This window comes from Pseudophryne corroboree, chromosome 6 (assembly GCF_028390025.1).
Source record: "Pseudophryne corroboree isolate aPseCor3 chromosome 6, aPseCor3.hap2, whole genome shotgun sequence".
In the NCBI taxonomy this organism is placed as follows: domain Eukaryota; kingdom Metazoa; phylum Chordata; class Amphibia; order Anura; family Myobatrachidae; genus Pseudophryne; species Pseudophryne corroboree.
Window position 1 is genome coordinate 367,879,384 of NC_086449.1, and position 18,989 is coordinate 367,898,372.

Here is an 18,989-nt window from a genome sequence, read left to right on the forward strand (position 1 = left end):
GCTAGTGGTTCAGCTTCACATGAGGATGGAAGCACTCATCCTCCTGCTAGAAATCTTAAAAGAGTTAAGATGGCAAAAGCACAGCAAAGAACTGTGCGTTCTTCTAAATCACAAATCCCCAACAAGAGTCCAATTGTGTCGGTTGCGATGCCTGACCTTCCCAACACTGGACAGGAAGAGGTGGCGCCTTCCACCATTTGCATTCCCCCTGCAAGTGCTGGAAGGAGCACCCGCAGTCCAGTTCCTGATAGTCAAATTGAAGATGTCACTGTTGAAGTACACCAGGATGAGGATATGGGTGTTGCTGGCGCTGGGGAGGAAATTGACAAGGAGGATTCTGATGGTGAGGTGGTTTGTTTAAGTCAGGCACGCGGGGAGACACCTGTTGTCCGTGGTACGAATATGGCCATTGACATGCCTGGTCAAAATACAAAAAAAATCACCTCTTCGGTGTGGAATTATTTCAACAGAAATGCGGACAACTGGTGTCAAGCCGTGTGTTGCCTTTGTCAAGCTGTAATAAGTAGGGGTAAGGACGTTAACCACCTAGGAACATCCTCCCTTATACGTCACCTGGAGCGCATTCATCAGAAGTCATTGACAAGTTCAAAAACTTTGGGTGATAGCGGAAGCAGTCCAATGCCAACTAAATCCCTTCCTCTTGTAACCAAGCTCCTGCAAACCACACTACCAACTCCCTCAGTGTCAATTTCCTCCTTAGACAGGAAAGACAATAGTCCTGCAAGCCATGTCACTGTCAAGTCTGACGAGTCCTCTCCTGCCTGGGATTCCTCCGATTCATCCTTGAGTGTAACGCCTACTGCTGCTGGCACTGCTGTTGTTGCTGCTGGGAGTCGTTCGTCATCCCAGAGGTGAAGTCGGAAGACCACTTGTACTATTTCCAGTAAGCAATTGACTGTCCAACAGTCCTTTGCGAGGAAGATGAAATATCACAGCAGTCATCCTGCTGCAAAGCGGATAACTCAGGCCTTGGCAGCCTGGGTGGTGAGAGACGAGTTTCCGGTATCCACCGTTAATTCACAGGGAACTAGAGAATTGATTGAGGTACTGTGTCCCCGGTACCAAATACCATAGAGGTTCCATTTCTCTAGGCAGGCGATACCGAAAATGTACACAAACGTCAGAAAAAGACTCACCAGTGTCCTTAAAAAATGCAGTTGTACCCAATGTCCACTTAACCACAGACATGTGGACAAGTGGACCAGGGCAGACTCAGGACTATATGACTGTGACAGCCCACTGGGTAGATGTATTGCCTCCCGCAGCAAGAACAGCAGCGGCGGCACCAGTAGCAGCATCTCGCAAACGCCAACTCGTTCCTAGGCAGGCTACGCTTTGTATCACCACTTTCCATAAGAGGCACACAGCTGACAACCTCTTACGGAAACTGAGGAACATCATCGCAGAATGGCTTACCCCAATTGGACTCTCCTGGTGATTTGTGACATCGGACAACGCCACCAATATTGTACGTGCATTACATCTGGGCAAATTCCAGCACGTCCCATGTTTTGCACATACATTGAATTTGGTGGTGCAGAATTATTTAAAAAACGACAGGGGCGTGCAAGAGATGCTGTCGGTGGCCCGAAGAATTGCAGGCCACTTTCGGCATTCAGCCACCGCGTGCCAAAGACTGGAGCACTGCCCTGCCATCATCTGAAGCAAGAGGTGGTAACGAGGTGGAATTCAACCCTCTATATGCTTCAGAGGATGGAGGAGCAGCAAAAGGCCATTCAAGCCTATACAGCTACCTACGATATAGGCAAAGGAGGGGGAATGCACCTGACTCAAGCGCAGTGGAGAATGATTTCAACGTTGTGCAAGGTTCTGCAACCCTTTGAACTTGCCACACGTAAAGTCAGTTCAGACACTGCCAGCCTGAGTCAGGTCATTCCCCTCATCAGGCTTTTGCAGAAGAAGCTGGAGAGATTGAAGGAGGAGCTAAAAAAGAGCGATTCCGCTAGGCATGTGGGACTTGTGGATGGAGCCCTTAATTCGCTTAACCATGATTCACGGGTGGTCAATCTGTTGAAATTAGAGCACTACATTTTGGCCACCGTGCTCGATCCTAGATTTAAAACCTACGTTGTATCTCTCTTTCCAGCAGACACAAGTCTGCAGAGGTTCAAAGACCTGCTGGTGAGAAAATTGTCAAGTCAAGCGGAACGTGACCCGTCAACAGCTCCTCCTTCACATTCTCCCGCAACTGGGGCAGCGAGGAAAAGGCTAAGAATTCCGAGCCCACCCGCTGGCGGTGATGCAGGGCAGTCTGGAGCGAGTGCTGACATCTGGTCCGGACTGAAGGACCTGCCAACGATTACTGACATGTCGTCTACTGTCACTGCATATGATTCTGTCACCATTGAAAGAATGGTGGAGGATTATATGAGTGACCGCATCCAAGTAGGCATGTCAGACAGTCCGTATGTATACTGGCAGGAAAAAGAGGCAATTTGGAGGCCCTTGCACAAACTGGCTTTATTTTACCTAAGTTGCCCCCATCCAGTGTGTACTCCGAAAGAGTGTTTAGTGCACCCGCTCACCTTGTCAGCAATCGGCGTACAAGGTTACTTCCAGAAAATGTGAAGAAGATGATGTTCATCAAAATGAATTATAATCAATTCCTCCGTGGAGACATTCACCAGCAATTGCCTCCAGAAAGTACACAGGGACCTGAGATGGTGGATTCCAGTGGGGACGAATTAATAATCTGTGAGGAGGGGGATGTACACAGTGAAAGGGGTGAGGAATCAGACGATGAGGAGGAGGTGGACATCTTGCCTCTGTAGAGCCAGTTTGTGCAAGGAGAGATTGATTGCTTCTTTTTTGGTGGGGGCCCAAACCAACCAATCATTTCAGTCACAGTCGTGTGGCAGACCCTGTCGCTGAAATGATGGGTTTGTCAAAGTGTGCATGTCCTGTTTATACAACATAAGGGTGGGTGGGAGGGCCCAAGGACAATTCCATCCTGCACCTCTTTTTTCTTTCATTTTTCTTTGCATCATGTGCTGTTTGGGAACTATTTTTTTGAAGTGCCATCCTGCCTGACACTGCAGTGCCACTCCTAGATGGGCCAGGTGTTTGTGTAGGCCACTTGGATCGCTTAGCTTAGTCACACAGCTACCTCATTGCGCCTCTTTTTTTCTTTGCATCATGTGCTGTTTGGGGACTATTTTTTTGAAGTGCCATCCTGTCTGACACTGCAGTGCCACTCCTAGATGGGCCAGGTGTCTGTGTCGGCCACTTGGGTCGCTTAGCTTAGTCACACAGCTACCTCATGGCGACTCTTTTTTTCTTTGCATCATGTGCTGTTTGGGGACAATTTTTTTAATCTGCCATCCTGTCTGACACTGCAGTGCCACTCCTAGATGGGCCAGGTGTTTGTGTCGGCCACTTGGGTCGCTTAGCTTAGTCATCCAGCGACTTTGGTGCAAATTTTAGGACTAAAAATAATATTGTGAGGTGTGAGGTGTTCAGAATAGACTGGAAATCAGTGGAAATTATGGTTATTGAGGTTAATAATACTATGGGATCAAAATGACCCCCAAATTCTATGATTTAAGCTGTTTTTGAGGGTTTTTTGTAAAAAAACACCCAAATCCAAATCACACCCGAATCCGACAAAAAATTTTCAGGGAGGTTTTGCCAAAACGCGTCCGAATCCAAAGCACTGCCGCGGAACCGAATCCAAAACCAAAACACAAAACCCGAAAAATTTCCGGTGCACATCACTAATATACAGTATTATAGTATTACGTTTTTTACAGATATACTGTAGACATCTGAGTAAAAAGAAAGAGGTTGCGAACAGAAGAGCTCAGCAAAGCCTGTGGCCCACATACTGTATAATGAAAAAAAGTCACCCAAAATGGAAAAACAGTTACTGTTAAACTTTTTAACCTTTAGCAGATCACAAGCACAGCTCTGAGCTATGCTGATCGTATTTGCAGGAACCTGAATAAATCCTGAAACAGCATGTCAAGTGAAGACATGAACCAGTCTGCTTCCAAGATTGATTTCTGCACAAAGGACACACAGAAAATGTTTTACACCTGTCAGGCTAATTCAGGATATCCAGGTTTAGACAAAAAAATGACAACTAATACAGGTTGAGTATCCCTTATCCAAAATGCTTGGGACCAGAAGTATTTTGGATATCGGATTTTTCCGTATTTTGGAATAATTGCATACCATAATGAGATACCATGGCGATAGGACCCAAGTCTAAGCACAGAATGCATTTATGTTTCATATGCACCTTATACACACAGCCTGAAGGTCATTCTAGACAATATTTTTAATAACTTTGTGCATTAAACAAAGTGTGTGTACATTCACACAAATCATTTATGTTTCATATACACCTTATACACACAGCTTGAAGGTCATTTAATACAATATTTTTAATACCTTAGTGTATTAAACAAAGTTTGTGTACATTGAGCCATCAGAAAACAAAGGTTTCACTATCTCACTCTCACTCAAAAAATTCCGTATTTCGGAATATTCCGTATTTCGGAATATTTGGATATGGGATACTCAACCTGTAACTCAGTTCCTGGTGGTTTTTTTCATATTTCGTAAAAACTTTTCAAAAGTTCTAAGCCTTCATGAGTTCTTTTGTTGGTTCATTCATGGTCATTTGTTAATGACAAACTTACAGAAAGTTTGTGACCCTGCGCACCAAGTATACCTGTTCGGGCTAGCTGCAGCACTTAGGTGACTAACCTATAAACAGTAATTGGTGATTAAATGCTGCGCTTGGCCCTACTCGTTGTGTGGGTGTCTCCTATATATACAACAGGAAAATGGCCAATGTGTAGAAATATGAACCTTGCACAATATATGTAATAAATCTTTACTGATCAATTCAAAAAGTAATTAATGACATAGATCTTCCAAACAAATGAGAAATATAAGTAACGTAAGGATTAAATGCAGTTAATCTTGCAAATAAATTAAAAGTAAAGTAAATTAGAGTATAATGTCCCGCAACAAGTGATATTAACCTCCTGGTCAACATGGTAATGTGAGCGGTACCTGACCCTTGGTGAGTGACCAAAGAGACTAAGGGAAACACAGTCTTGAATGTCCTTAGGACGGCGGCGTCCCGCTCGTCCGAGTAGCTACTTGCACTTAGGTATACCTTATGGGAGTAGTTCTTCACGGTGTTCGGTGGGTATTGACCGGGTGTGTGTTGGTAGCAATACCCTCCGAACTAGTCCACCCTATTGCAGCCCCGTTCCCCTGCAGGGCGCCGGTTCACCAGCGCTCACTGGGTGATCGAGTGCTGTGTAAGCAGGGACCTGTCTTGGCAGGGAGTGTATTATGGCAGCGGCTGTGTGCGACGCTCGCCGTGTTCCCAGCCGTTCGGATAGGGTCTGTCAAAATGCCCCCCCCCCCGGGACTAGTCAGGCTGCATCGGCTCTGAACTCCGGTGGCGCGTCGGTGTACGGACGCTCGCCGGATCTCAGTCAGCCGCTGAAGCACGAACTGTCTGGACGGGGGACTAATCAAGCCACCCCGGCCCTGAACTCCAGTGACGTGTCAGTGTACGGACGCTCTCCAGATGTCAGTCAGCCGTGGAGGCAAGAAACGTCTGCATGGGGGATGAAGAACAGTCGCGGCTCAATGAACCGCTGACCGTCCCCCCGCAGTGTAGGGAAGTTGACTCTGCTCACCTGTCACCGCCGATAATGGCCTCCCGTCACCGGCTTCTTCCTCTGGTGTCGCCTTGTAGTGTTTGTTAGCGGAGTTCTCGATCACGCGTTCTCAGCCTAGTGTCCTGTCTTTCTCCTGTGCACGGGTCCTGTACTCTGTCGAGGTGGTTTCCAATGTGTGTCTCCCCAACGCGTTTCAGCCCACTAGGGGCCTTCCTCTGGGAGTCTTTGCATGTCCTCTCCGTGGGTGCTCTTTATAAAGGGTTTCATTTCAAATACCCCGCCTTCTGCAGGTCTCAAAGAGTGCATTTCCTATTGGTCCATCTAATTAATTTCCTGGTTGGTCAGTGATGCTGTCAGTCTTGGGAGTTCTACCCTCCCATTGGTCCATCTGGTTCTGTCACTGATTGGTCCATGATACTGTCAATCTTATGAATTCTAGCCTTCCATTTAAGGCTAAAACCAAGTTAGTTTGGTAAACTACAGTCCCACGTCCATGTTCAATGGGATTGAATAAATAAAATGCATGACAACAAAACTCTATGTAAATATAGATGCATATAAAAGTATATACATGTGCATGAATGTACATAAACATGTGCAATAAATGGATACCATACAACATTGTTCCTAATGGTAATCTTGCTGTCAAATGCTAAAGGGTACAGCTCCCTGCGTAATATAATTCCTTATGGTAATTTAGGTACTTATTATCTCTGTGCCGTAGCAAGTTTTGTTCTTTTGTTCGCTAGCATTTTGTTAAAAACAGATGTTGTGTATCACACTCTAAATGTTTCTGTATAAATGAGTTGGAAACATAAACCATGTACACATATATGATGATACATCCACGTATATATGGTTTCACATGCCGTAATGGGATATTGGATCTAAAAACCATGTGGTAAAACTTTACTACAGATCTCGGTAAATACTAGGACTAATGTCTTTTTCTGCAAACGATGGATTTTACTTCGTTGTCTTTGTTCAGACCGCGTGGGGTCAGTGTCTTAAGTTCGTACATCCATCGTAACTCGATGGTGTTAATCCTCTCTGTGTAGTCCCCCCCTCTCCAATTGTGTTGTACCTCTTGTATCCCTAAAAATTTTAATGAGCGGGGGTCCTTATTATGGTAGTCTTTGAAATGTTTGGACAGGGAATGGTCTTCATAGCCTCGTTTTATATTGTAAATATGCTCGCTGATTCTTGTTTTGAGCTGTCTTGTCGTCCTACCTATATATTGTTTCGAGCAGGCGCACTCCAACAGGTATATGACCCCTTTGGTGGTGCATGTGATCCTATCCCTTATGTTGTACACTCTGTCTGTATTGTTGGATTTGAATCCCAATTGTGGTTTAGTACTGATTGTTCTTGAATTCCTACACCCCATGCATGTACCGCAGTGATAAAAGCCCTTTTTTGGTGTAGTGTTGTTAATGGTCAACTGCGTTGTTTTCTTAGGTGGAATATGGCTGTGGACTAATTTTTGTTTTAGATCGGGTGCCTTCCTGTAAACGACCTTAGGTCTTGCCTGTATATGCTCTCCTAAGGATTCATCCTCCAACAATAAAGGCCAATGTTTCTTTCTCATTCAAGACTGTGTTTCCCTTAGTCTCTTTGGTCACTCACCAAGGGTCAGGTACCGCTCACATTACCGTGTTGACCAGGAGGTTAATATCACTTGTTGCGGGACATTATACTCTAATTTACTTTACTTTTAATTTATTTGCAGGATTAACTGCATTTAATCCTTACGTTACTTATATTTCTCATTTGTTTGGAAGATCTATGTCATTAATTACTTTTTGAATTGATCAGTAAAGATTTATTACATATATTGTGCAAGGTCCATAGTTCTACACATTGGCCATTTTCCTATTGTATATATAGGAGACACCCACACAACGAATAGGGCCGAGTGCAGCATTTAATCACTAATGACAAACTTAGCTGAATTCACCACACTGACAGCTGTTAAAAACTCTGTTTAAAAGAAGACTTCAGGTGAATTTCAGCAAATCTACAAATGTTATATAAAAATCTAAAGCTAAGTACACACTAAGCAATATATCGTCCAATATATCGTCCCAATGTGAATCGGAGCAACATCGTATGGTGTGAACCCACGATTGAATGTGTCTAGCATTCGTTCCTTGAATCATCCCATCTGATGGCCTTCATGTCAGATGGGATGATGCCGCAGATGACAGCATTCAGTCACATGCTGCATTGCGCCATCTTATTGGTATTGGTATTATGGTGTATTTCAGTTATTACTGTAAGTGTATTATTACAATTGTTGCTAGTACCAAGTCAGCCTCTAATGGTTCTTACTGTCCCTGTAACATTTATTTATTATTATTTATTTATTACCAGTTATTTATATAGCGCACACATATTCCGCAGCGCTTCACATCAGTCTATGCCCCTCATTCAACTTGGATCGCTATTAAGACTTTCTTAGAACTATTTCTACTAAAAAAAATGCATGTGAAAAGCAACCCAGAAAGTAAAATCGTCTGATTTGTGTATTTGTAACTGAAGCTGAGTAAGTACCAATATTCCCTACCATATGTACAATACATGCACAAACATTCACACTATGGTTAATTTTGATGTGAGGCAGTAATGCCAACCATTACACCATCTGTGCTGCCCACAAGGAAAATATATGACAATCATGACTCTTTAAATGAGAAACAAGCTTTTACAGGTAGTTACTGTACTTGACATTTGAAAGCACCATTGTTTACAATTTAAGTATTGTTATCAAAGCTATAGATTTCCTACAATTCCCACAGTTGGTTTAAAATAGAGATGAGTGGGTTCGGATTTACTCGGTTCTTTACGTCAGAATTATCACCATTTCTTATTTTCAGGACTTTTCTTATTGGCTAACCAAAACACGTGACGTCCAATAGCCAATACGGAGATTCGGGTAAATCCGAGTAAATCCCAGTAAAACCGAACCCGCTCATCTCTAGTTTAAAATGGTAGATACACTGTGGTCGGTGTATCTACCATTTTAAGCCAACTGGGGGAATTGTATGAAAGAAAACATCAGCAAAGGCCTATAGTTTGGACAGGGGAACAGCAGCAACAGTATACAGTAAATACCCGTTCTCAAAAGTGGTTAGGTATAAAGTTATCAGAAAACAAATAATGGACTGTCCTACTGCTGTGTTACGGGAGTGTCGCAGGAGTTTCGCTGAAGTCTTGCATTGTTGGCCGTAAGATGGAAAATCTGCAAGTTTCGATGGTGCGACTGATGGTGGCATCTAAAGATACACAAAGCATTATTACAGTGTCTAAAGACACTCCAGGTGGGCATCTCAGTCCTTCCACATTCATACTGTATGCATCCTTTTACACCAGGGAAAGGACTGATATTACCATTAGCATAAAGTCTCAGGCAGGACTATGGCAAAAGATGCTGAAGTGATCGCAGCAGCGTGTGATATAGAGCCAGCTCCATAGATGGTATAGCCACTGCTACCCTGCCCTAACTACAAGAATTGGAACATCTGAAGGGACACAGGGGGTAGGAGGTTCCCCAAAGGCCATATATTGCCAGGATTCTCAACTATATGATCAACATCCTTATGATTGCTACCGCTGTCCAAATGAGTTTTCTATAGTACATAGTAGGGGAAATACAGAGTGCACTAAATAAAGAGTGTGCCAGGAAATTGAAACTTGATATATAACTATGCTGCAAGAAATTCATATAGTGGTTCAGAAAATGTTATCATGTACAAAAACATGAGTATACGCTTATCACGCCACATACTCTAACAACGCCTGACGTGTTTCATTCCTACAGTAATTAGAAAACTGTTCTTCTCTCCCTACCCCCCACTAACTATTGAAATGTACTTTAAGGGGAGAAATATTATAACTAAATGTAGTATAAGCTGTATTGAATTTCTACAGGTTAATGTGTACTGTTATCCTCCATTTCATCTACACCTTATTATTATTAATGAGATCATATACTAGCTTGCTGAAATTTCAATGTCGCACTATAGGTCAGTCTGTATGGAAAGTATGGAAGGATGACATCGGAGGACACTGGCCTGGGGCTAACTAAACTCTTAGGCACACTAAATCTCACTAAAGCCTTTAGGCAGATGCATTCAAGAAAAACACATTCTATTGTCATTCTTCTTCTTATGCGCTCAGAGTCCCTTATTGATTTGGCATTTCCCTCTGATATGACCCTAGGATAAATCTGTAAGACAGAGCACTGTATACACTGTGCGGCATATCTGATCATCCCCCACAGTCTAGACAGATAGCTTCCCGAGCAGCATATGAAGTTTTCAGTCACAATGGTTAAAAATACCACACATAGGTGATGAGAATAAAGATGAAAGAAAGATGCATTTTTTAAGAAAAATATATTATTGATTCAACTTCCTAATTAATAACATAGGATGTCCTCAAAGCCTCTATTATAGGTTAAATGATTGCACAACTAGCACTCTATAATAAGAATGATGAGAAGTACAGAATCCAGGCAGAGCTTCATTTCAGCTCAGATTCACCCCATGTGATATACATAAGGCCCAATTAGGAGACAAACTGTATGCACAAAAATTATAATGATTACTGAGAGTGCAAAAAATGAGGCAGAACTGGTTTGAGAGCTGAGATTGAGCGGGGAAGATGCTGAGGTTTCTCCCTAGAGAGCAGTGGATTAAAACAGCAATCACAGAGCCTGAATGATAGAGATTTATCACTCATTACATCTATAGCTGCTTTAACACTCAGATTTCACCCTGAAGGATATGACTATAGCCATTTGCAGCTTTGATTTCATCATACTACAATACCTGTGAGCTGTCCTGAAAAGATGTTTTTTAGGCCAGAATATATAGAGTGGATTCAGATGTTGATCATGAACAAGAGTTAATACAAGCTGACTAGGCTCTGCTCCAGGAGTATACAACATACAACCTTCCAGCTGCTGTTTTGCTATCAGGCCATGATAAAATAGTGGCAGGGCATGCATACTGGGGTTCCACAAACTTTGGAGGGCCACATGTTGACTACTCCTGCTTTATGCCTTTCGAGTTAACTGCAGGTACTTGGCAGAACTGCCATCACTCTCCTGTTCTATTTGCATTGGCTGTGTATCTAATAGCATACACATGCTGTAAGAGAACACAAAAAACATTCAGAGGTTATTACTTGGGAAAATATTGAAATAGTCAGATGACATGGTTTTGTCCTCATACCTGATGACTTTTTGGATGCCCCCTCTGGGAGGCAGTCCACTGTCAAGTGGGTGATCCTGGGGGTGTGATGGCGTGCTCATGTCATTGTGGCCCCGCCACCCTCTATATAAAGAGCTGCAATTACCTGCATTATGAGAAGGGAAGTGGACGGCCTCCAGTAGATTTGCCCACTCTTTCGGGCATCTGGGAGAGCCTCCCAAGATTCCGGGGCTACCTTGTTCTTCCGGAATAGTAGACCAGTATGTGAATGTACATTCATCTATTCAGAGTGTACTGTAAGTGGATACTAATTGATATGTATATTGTAAGGGTGTTTTCCAGACACTAGTTGGGGTCTGATTACAAGCAAAATGAAGAAGTCACCGTGCAGAAGGAAAGAAGAGCTCCTAAATTTCATCTTCATATTTATTTATTTATTTATTTATTTATTTTAGCATTCATTTTCATTTTCTGCTGAAGTTTAATGAAAGAGAAATGAGTCACATTTTGAAAACTTTTTTTTTTAACATATGTCTAAACTGGTATTTGAAGGTCATAATCTCACAAGAGTTTTAGAATTCAGTAATCAACAATAAATCAATTTGAATTCTGGTTTACATTACTTAAATCCTAAATTCTGTCAGTATTATAGCCTATTATCTCAGGACTAAACACGCCTATCTGAGAATAATTTGGTTTAAATGCTGTTGAAAATGAATACATAATAAGGGAAACTATTTTAAATTCATCATGTATAATTTCTGAAAGCAAAAAATGCCAGTGTCAAAGAAGAATATTCAGTATGACAATGACACCGATACGCTCACCTCCCGCTGTGGCTCAGTCTTCAAAAATTCTGTGGACACTAAACACCACCTGTAAATTAATGCATAAGGTTATAACAAGGAGTTGTTTGAAGACAACATTGACAAGTGTATTCAACACCTGGGCAGACACTAATCAGGTATACAGTACATGTTCCTGGGCTACATAAGGGTAAAAGAAAGAAAATCCATGGAGATGTGGTTTAGAATCTATTAGGAACAGTTTATAGATATGTGTTGATAATAGATTTACTGTACAGCACTGTAGATTGTAGAGATGTGCACATGACCACTTTTGATGGTTTTGGTTCTAATTCATTGTCTAGTCTAGTTTTTGTTTTACAAAAATGCTGTGACTGGTTTTGGTTTGGGATTTTTTCAGAACGGGACAATAATGTGGGCCTTTCATTGTTCCTACAGTGTTATTAACCTGAATAACATTAATTTCCAGTCATTTTCGGTAATTTTTGACCACCTCACAGATCACAGTATTGTTTTCATCCAGTTTAGGCCAAAGGCTGCAGCGATCTGGCTGGTTACTAAGCAACAGTGCCTCTGGACAAACACACAGCAATTTTTAGCACATCTATGAAACACTGCCACATAGCAGTGGCAGAAATTAAATGTGGTGCAGGATGGAATTGTCCTTGGGCCCTCCAACCCACCCTTTTTTGGATATTAAAAAGTACATGCACAGTTTAACAAACCAAGGATATCAGCGACAGGGACTGACACTTTTGTGGCTGAAGTGCTTGGTTTGTTTGGACTTCCACAAAACAAGCTACCAATGGGCTTAAGGCAGCTAAGCTAACAGCTCTGCAGTGGCAAGATGTCATCATCACTACCATCTCCTCCTCACCCTCATCAGTGTGTACATCTTCACAAAATATAAATTAATTCCCACTGGAATACACCATTACAGAAGTCTCTATACTTTAATGTAATTGCTGGTAAAGGTCTTCCTCGTGGAATTTGTAGTTAATTTTGACAAACATCAACTTTTCCACATTTTGAGAAAGTAGCCTTCTATGCCGTCCGCTGACAAGATTCTATACAGCTGTGCTGTAAACACACTGGAGGGTGCACAGCTTAAGTAATGCAAAGCCAGTTTGTACAAAGTGCCTCTAACTTGCTTTTTTTTCTTACAGTAGTCAAAGAGACTCTATGACATGCCTGTTTGTATGCTGTCATTAAATAATCCTCCACCATTCTTTGGATGGTGAACATATTACATGGTGTACAGTGTGCCAGAACAGTTCAAATAATATAAAAATACATTACTTTTTCAATTTGCAGCTTAACTCATACTCTGGCAAATCAAGGTTTTTTTTTCATATGTACATGAATAATAAATAAACAGGGGTACAGTGCACCAGAACAGAACTAACAATAGAACAATATATTTATTTTCCACTTTGCAGCTCAACTCACACTGTGGAAATTAAGAGGGCTTTTATATGTATGTGAATAATAAATGCACAGGGACACATACAGTACCCCAGAATAGTACAAACAATGGAACAATATATTTCTAAATTTGCAGCTCAACTCAAAGTGCGGCAATTCAAAAAGCTTTTATTGTAATATTATATTATACGTGAATAATAAATGCACAGGGGTACATATTTTTGTAACTTTTTAAAATTTTTAAACATTTGAAAAAAATTTAAACTTTTTTCGCAACTGACAAGTGTCTATACACACTGTAATGGTGCTTGTGAACACACAGCCACTTTAGATGGACACAGCACAACCAATGTAACTAGCAGAGCACAGCGCAGTACTCAGCAGCGTGCCTTGTATACAGTATACACAGTACAGCCACTTGTTTGTTATGAGAATGAACACAGCATAGTCAATTTAACCAGCAGAGTACATCCAGCATGCAGCAGTGTGCATGAGAGCAGAGTGAAATGGGGTCGAATTAGCGACGTGGGGTCCTTATATAGGATCCAAAACCCACGAGAATCTGATGGCGGGAGTATGACATTTTGCCTTGATTTGGAATCCGAGTCTTGCATGAAAACCTGGGCTGTCACACGGATTGACTCTGATCTGTAAGTTTGGGTGCATATGGATTTAAGGTAATGTGAACCACTTCTCTCTAGTAGACTGGCAATAAAACTTTTTTTCAAAGAACAAATTAGTAGAGATATGCGCAGACCCATGTGTTTTGATTCAAAATCATCATTGTATTTTGGTTATGCAATAGTCACAGTACTTGCATGTTATGGATACAGCACAAAAGAAAAACAATATTCTTTTAACTTTTTTTACTTTTTTTAAACTTTTTAAAATTTTTTTTACTTTTCTTGACTATTTAATTTATTTGTAACTTTTTAAAAAATTTTCATACTTTTTTCAACTTTTTTAACACTGTGCTCCACTGTGGACACTGGACAGGTGCGTCATCCGCATTGGAGAGGATAGACACTGGACAGGTGCATCGGCAGCTCTGGAGCAGATGGACACTGGACAGGTGCGTCATTGGTACTGGAGCAGCTGGACACTGGACAGGTGCGTCGGCAGCACTGAAGAGGATGGACACTGGACATCCACATAATGGACACAGCACTGGCACTTCTGGATTGACACAACACAGCCACTTTATATGAACACTAGCAGCACAGCCACTTTAGATCGACACAGGCAGCACAGCCACTTGTATATGGAGTCTGGATACAGCACAGCCACTTGTATGGATGGACACAGCACAGCCACTTGTATGGAGTCTGAACACAGTCTGGACAAAGCACAGCCACTTGAACCAGCAAAGGACAGTGCAACAAACAGCAGCGTGCCTGAGAGTTAAATGGTGCCAAGTCATCATCACGGGTCCATTGTATAGAATCCAAAACCCACAATAATCCAACACTGGGATGATGGCATTTTGCCTTAATTTAGAATCTGAGTATTGTGGGAAACCTGAGTTGTGGCTCGGTTTGACTCGAATACCAGAAGTTCAGACGGGCTCAGATTCCAAGGAATCCAAACCGCTCATCTCTGGTTCCTGCTAACCACTTTTCTGTCTTTTTTAAACTTCCAGTTACTTTTCTGCCTTCTGATTTGGTTAGATTTATTCAGCTTCATAATTCCTGCTATACCGCTCATAATTTGTGCTCTTGCCCAAGTCTCAGACGACCATTTAAAAGAAAAAAAGACAAAAGTTTGTAGTTTCAGCACATGTGGACTCGTTACCACATTTGTTCAAGTAAGCAAAACGATTAAGTTAAAAATGTAACAACAATAATTAATTTTATATAAATGGTTAATTGGATATTCTAAGTTTGAATTATCTTTAAACATACTTATATTTAGTTTAACAGTAAAAATTACAACAGAATGCTTATTTTGTAGATCTGTTAAGGGAAATCAGAGATATGTTTTCATAAGCAGTCTCCTGATCCGTTCCAAAATTCATTCAATGATCCAAGCCAGCAGTTCAGACCGGTTTGGATCATTTCTGCACACATTTTTCCAATATGTCTCTTTGTGTATCCAATCTAGGAATCATCTCTAAGTTTTGTTATTTGAGCATGACTTGGTGATTTGGGAAATCACAGGAGAAAGAATTAGGGAGCTAGCACAAGATACACAGATTTTAATGAGGTTTGTCATGCAAAATTGCTTGAAAATGAAATGTTATGTGATGCAAAGAAAATGATGAGCTTTTGCCATATTCATGAAGAATTATCTATAAAGAAAGATGGCTGCAATAAACACTTCATTGGCATGCACTTTCTGCTTCAGTTATTATGCTTCAGTATCTTCAAAAAGGATTTAATGGAAAGGAAGAAATGAGGAGAGATATAAGTGAGAGAAACTGGAGAAAAGGCAATAGTGAAAGAAAGAATGTCTTTTATATAATAGGAAGAAACGCAGAGTGAACTAATAGGTAGAAAGTTAGACAAATAGAAATTCCTAGGACTTAGACAGTGATGTTAGTACAGACGTATCCTCATACTAAAGATGTGCACGGACCCTCTGGTTTTCATTTTTCCAAAACCACCGTCAGTGTTTTGTTTTTGGCAAAAACCACCCTCAAGTGTTTTGATTCGGATTTGGTTTTTTTTTACAGTTTTTACAATCAGCTAAAATCATAGAATGTTTTTGTGTTCCTACAGTATTATTAACATTAATTACAATAATTTCCAGTCATTTACAGTCAACTTTGCCCACTGAAATGGCAATCCAAACCACAAAATTCAGATTTAAAATCCGAAATCCGACACTACGGGAAGATCCAAAAGCAGGACTTAGTTCGACTTGAAGCCCCTACATTCAGGTGACTTTGGATATTTAAAATACAAACTGCACAACTCTACTTTGTAAACCTAGGAGTAAATTTATTAGGATTTGATTTCAACTTCTATTTAAAATTGCTGGACATCATTGGAAAGTTTGACAATTATAAACCAGAATTTACGAAACTACGTGTTTTACTGTAATATTTTATTCGACTGTGACACTTACCAATTTTGGGAGTATGTATTTTCAGTTGAATTCAGTTGTAAATGTTACAGAACAGTGGAATTTGCAAAGCAATATACAGTATGCACGGTTAAACGATGAAAAGCAAATTAAATCGATTAATTAAGACAACAATCAGAATTCATTTCCGGCCACAACCCGGAGCATCACATGCATTATAAAAATGCCCCAAATTGATCCAAGCACATGCATTGTGATGGATTTAGCTGGAAGAAGCTTTAACTTGAGTTAGAGAGGAGAGATTTATAGCTACAGTAGAAAATAGTTTGCTGAGTACTTTTGAGAGTTGTCTTGTGTTTATCTGTTGTATTGCATCTTTTTCCAGTTTGTTTACTTTATAGTCCCTTGCCATTTATTTTCTTGTATTGTCAATATTTGTGTCTGTTTGTGGTGTGTGTGCTATAGTGTGAATGTTGTTGTGTGAGTGTGTGTATGTGTGAAGAGTGTGTACTTAGTGGTAGTGTAGGTTTTATTTAGTTTTTTTGTGTTCTGTGTTATTTGTTAGAATGGAAAAGTGTTTGGAGTAGGGCTGAGGAGGCAGAGTCAGAGGTGGAGGAGGAGTTGGTATAGCAGGCAGCTGAGACCTCAGAGTGTTAAAATGATGATGATGATGATGATGATGATGATGATAATGATGATGGTGGTGGTGGTGGTGACGATAATGAAGAAGAAGTAGTAGAATCCATCATGTGCACCAATGCCGAAAGTGGATGGAATGTGTGTTTTACAGTTGAAGAAAATGTGACCCTTGTGAGAGCAGTCGTGTCATTATGACCTCCTCTATGGGCATATAGCTGCCAGTACTCCTGAACACAGAAAAACACAGATATGCAAGGTGGTTGTGGCTGAGGTCAATTGTAAGGAGGAATGCTGACACATGCAAAAAGCGGCTCAGTGACATAAATGAAGGGTGAAGGTCAAGTTGGCCAATGAGGCCAAAACACAGACGCAAACTGGTGCTGGATTCCCTGTGTCATTTGAGCTGCTGGATTATGAGAACCATTGTGGAGCATAATTCCACTTGAAGTGGTTAAGGCACTACATGTACATGGCTCTGACACCCCACTCAGGCCTGGTGAGTCTCCTTTCATTTGTTCAAACAATATTTTCACATAATTTATCACAAAAACATGTCTCCTATGTACTTCTATGTTCAGTAGCAATGTTGTCTGTTATGTGAATGTTATTGCTAGGTTGCAGCATGACATTTTAAACGTTAAACTAGCCATAATATGCCTTTAATTATGTGCACTTCTGATTTAACCAGCATTTGTGGCTGAATATAGCAAGGTTGAATATAATTTTTTATATGTGCAGACCCAAAACCTATGCAATTTAGATGTGTACCAATGTCGTGACCATTCACATTATCTGATCCCAAAATATGGTATTGTGCAAATAATGCACCTTGACAAAGACCCTGTTGGGGAAGTTATTTGTGAACTGTTGGTGACCATACCTGAGGATGAAAGAAGTAGACGCTTGTGAACTGGAGACTCCGTTTTGATACAACTACTGCTGCCTCTTTAAACCTTGGTATTAGAACACCCATTTTATTTATACCATCTACTAACTGTGAATCAAAATAAAATATGTTTTTTATGAACTCTCTCTCCGGTTTATGTGCCTTTGCAACCTTTGTGAGGGGTTTACTGTGCCTGGAAATAAGGAAGAAAGTAAGACTTCTGCTGTAAAGACCCACCTGATTATTAGAGATGAGCAGGTTTGGATCTCAGAGATCCAAACCCCCCCCAGACTTCCCACCAGACTCGCCACCATTTTCACTCAGGACTTGGAGAGTGAGGGAGACAGACCTTTGTCTCTCTGTGGGTGTTGGTGTTGGGTGGGGTCAGTGTGTGCTCTTTAGGGGTGCAGTCCTGTGTGCTGTTAAGGGTGCTGTACTGCTGTGTCCTTTGCTGTTAGAGGTGCTGTACAGGGTTGCTGTCCTGGGGATTCCATTGCTATTTGGGGTGCTGAACAGGGGTGTCATGTGCTGTTAGGGGTGCTGTACAGGGGTGTTGCTGTCCTGTGCTGTACAGGATCACTGTTCTGTGTGCTGTAAAATACAGGGGTGGTGTGTCCCTGTCCTGTATGCTGTAAAAATGCAGGGGTGTTGTTGAAACACAGGGGTGCTGTGTCCCTGTCCTGTATGCTGTAAAAATACAATAGTGTTGTTAAAATACAGGAGTGCTGTGACAATACAGGGGTGCTGTGTCCCTGTCCTGTATGCTGTAAAAATACGGGGGTGTCATAAAAATAAAGGAACACTGGCCCTGTTCTGTATGCTGTAAACATATTAGAGTGCTGTTAAAATACAGGGCTGCTGTGAAAATAAAAGGATGCTGTGTGTCTGTCCTGTATGCTGTAAAAAAACAAGAATGTTGTAAAAATGAAGGAATACTGGCCCTGTCCTATAAACCAAATGGATGTTTATACTCTCAAAAGCACTTCACATATATGATTCTTGATATACACCCTATGTATATAAAGATGGAAAAAGTTTTCTCTCCAGATTGGATAGAATGATATTGGAACTGCTGGTTAAATCTACTCTCTATAGGCTCTACTGGTAGTAGGGCTTAGTCTTATAGACTAGGAGAGAAAGCTTTTTTCCATCTTTATATACATAGGGTGTATAACAAGTGTCACCACAAAATATGTATGTATTTCATCATTGATGAACACATTCTCGATGTTGGACAGTCCCACCATTCCCCCCCCCTATTGTCCTACTTATATAAACATATTGTTCTACTTTTATTAATAAAATA

The 18,989-nt window shown here is 41.1% G+C and overlaps 1 long non-coding RNA gene across 8 annotated transcripts in view; it reads left to right on the forward strand.

Annotated features, from left to right (window-relative positions):
- LOC134932344 (uncharacterized) overlaps nucleotides 1–18,989 on the forward strand; it is a 65,943-nt gene that overhangs the window by 27,557 nt on the left and 19,397 nt on the right. For 3 of the 8 annotated variants that reach the window (XR_010179315.1, XR_010179313.1, XR_010179319.1), the window contains exons 4-5: nucleotides 15,235–15,336; nucleotides 15,883–16,012. The exons of 4 other annotated variants lie outside the window; for them this stretch is intronic. This is a non-coding gene — a long non-coding RNA (uncharacterized LOC134932344). Of the gene's footprint in view, nucleotides 1–14,130; nucleotides 14,939–15,234; nucleotides 15,337–15,882; nucleotides 16,013–18,989 lie in introns of all 8 variants that reach the window. One more of the 8 variants, XR_010179314.1, reaches the window with a different exon arrangement.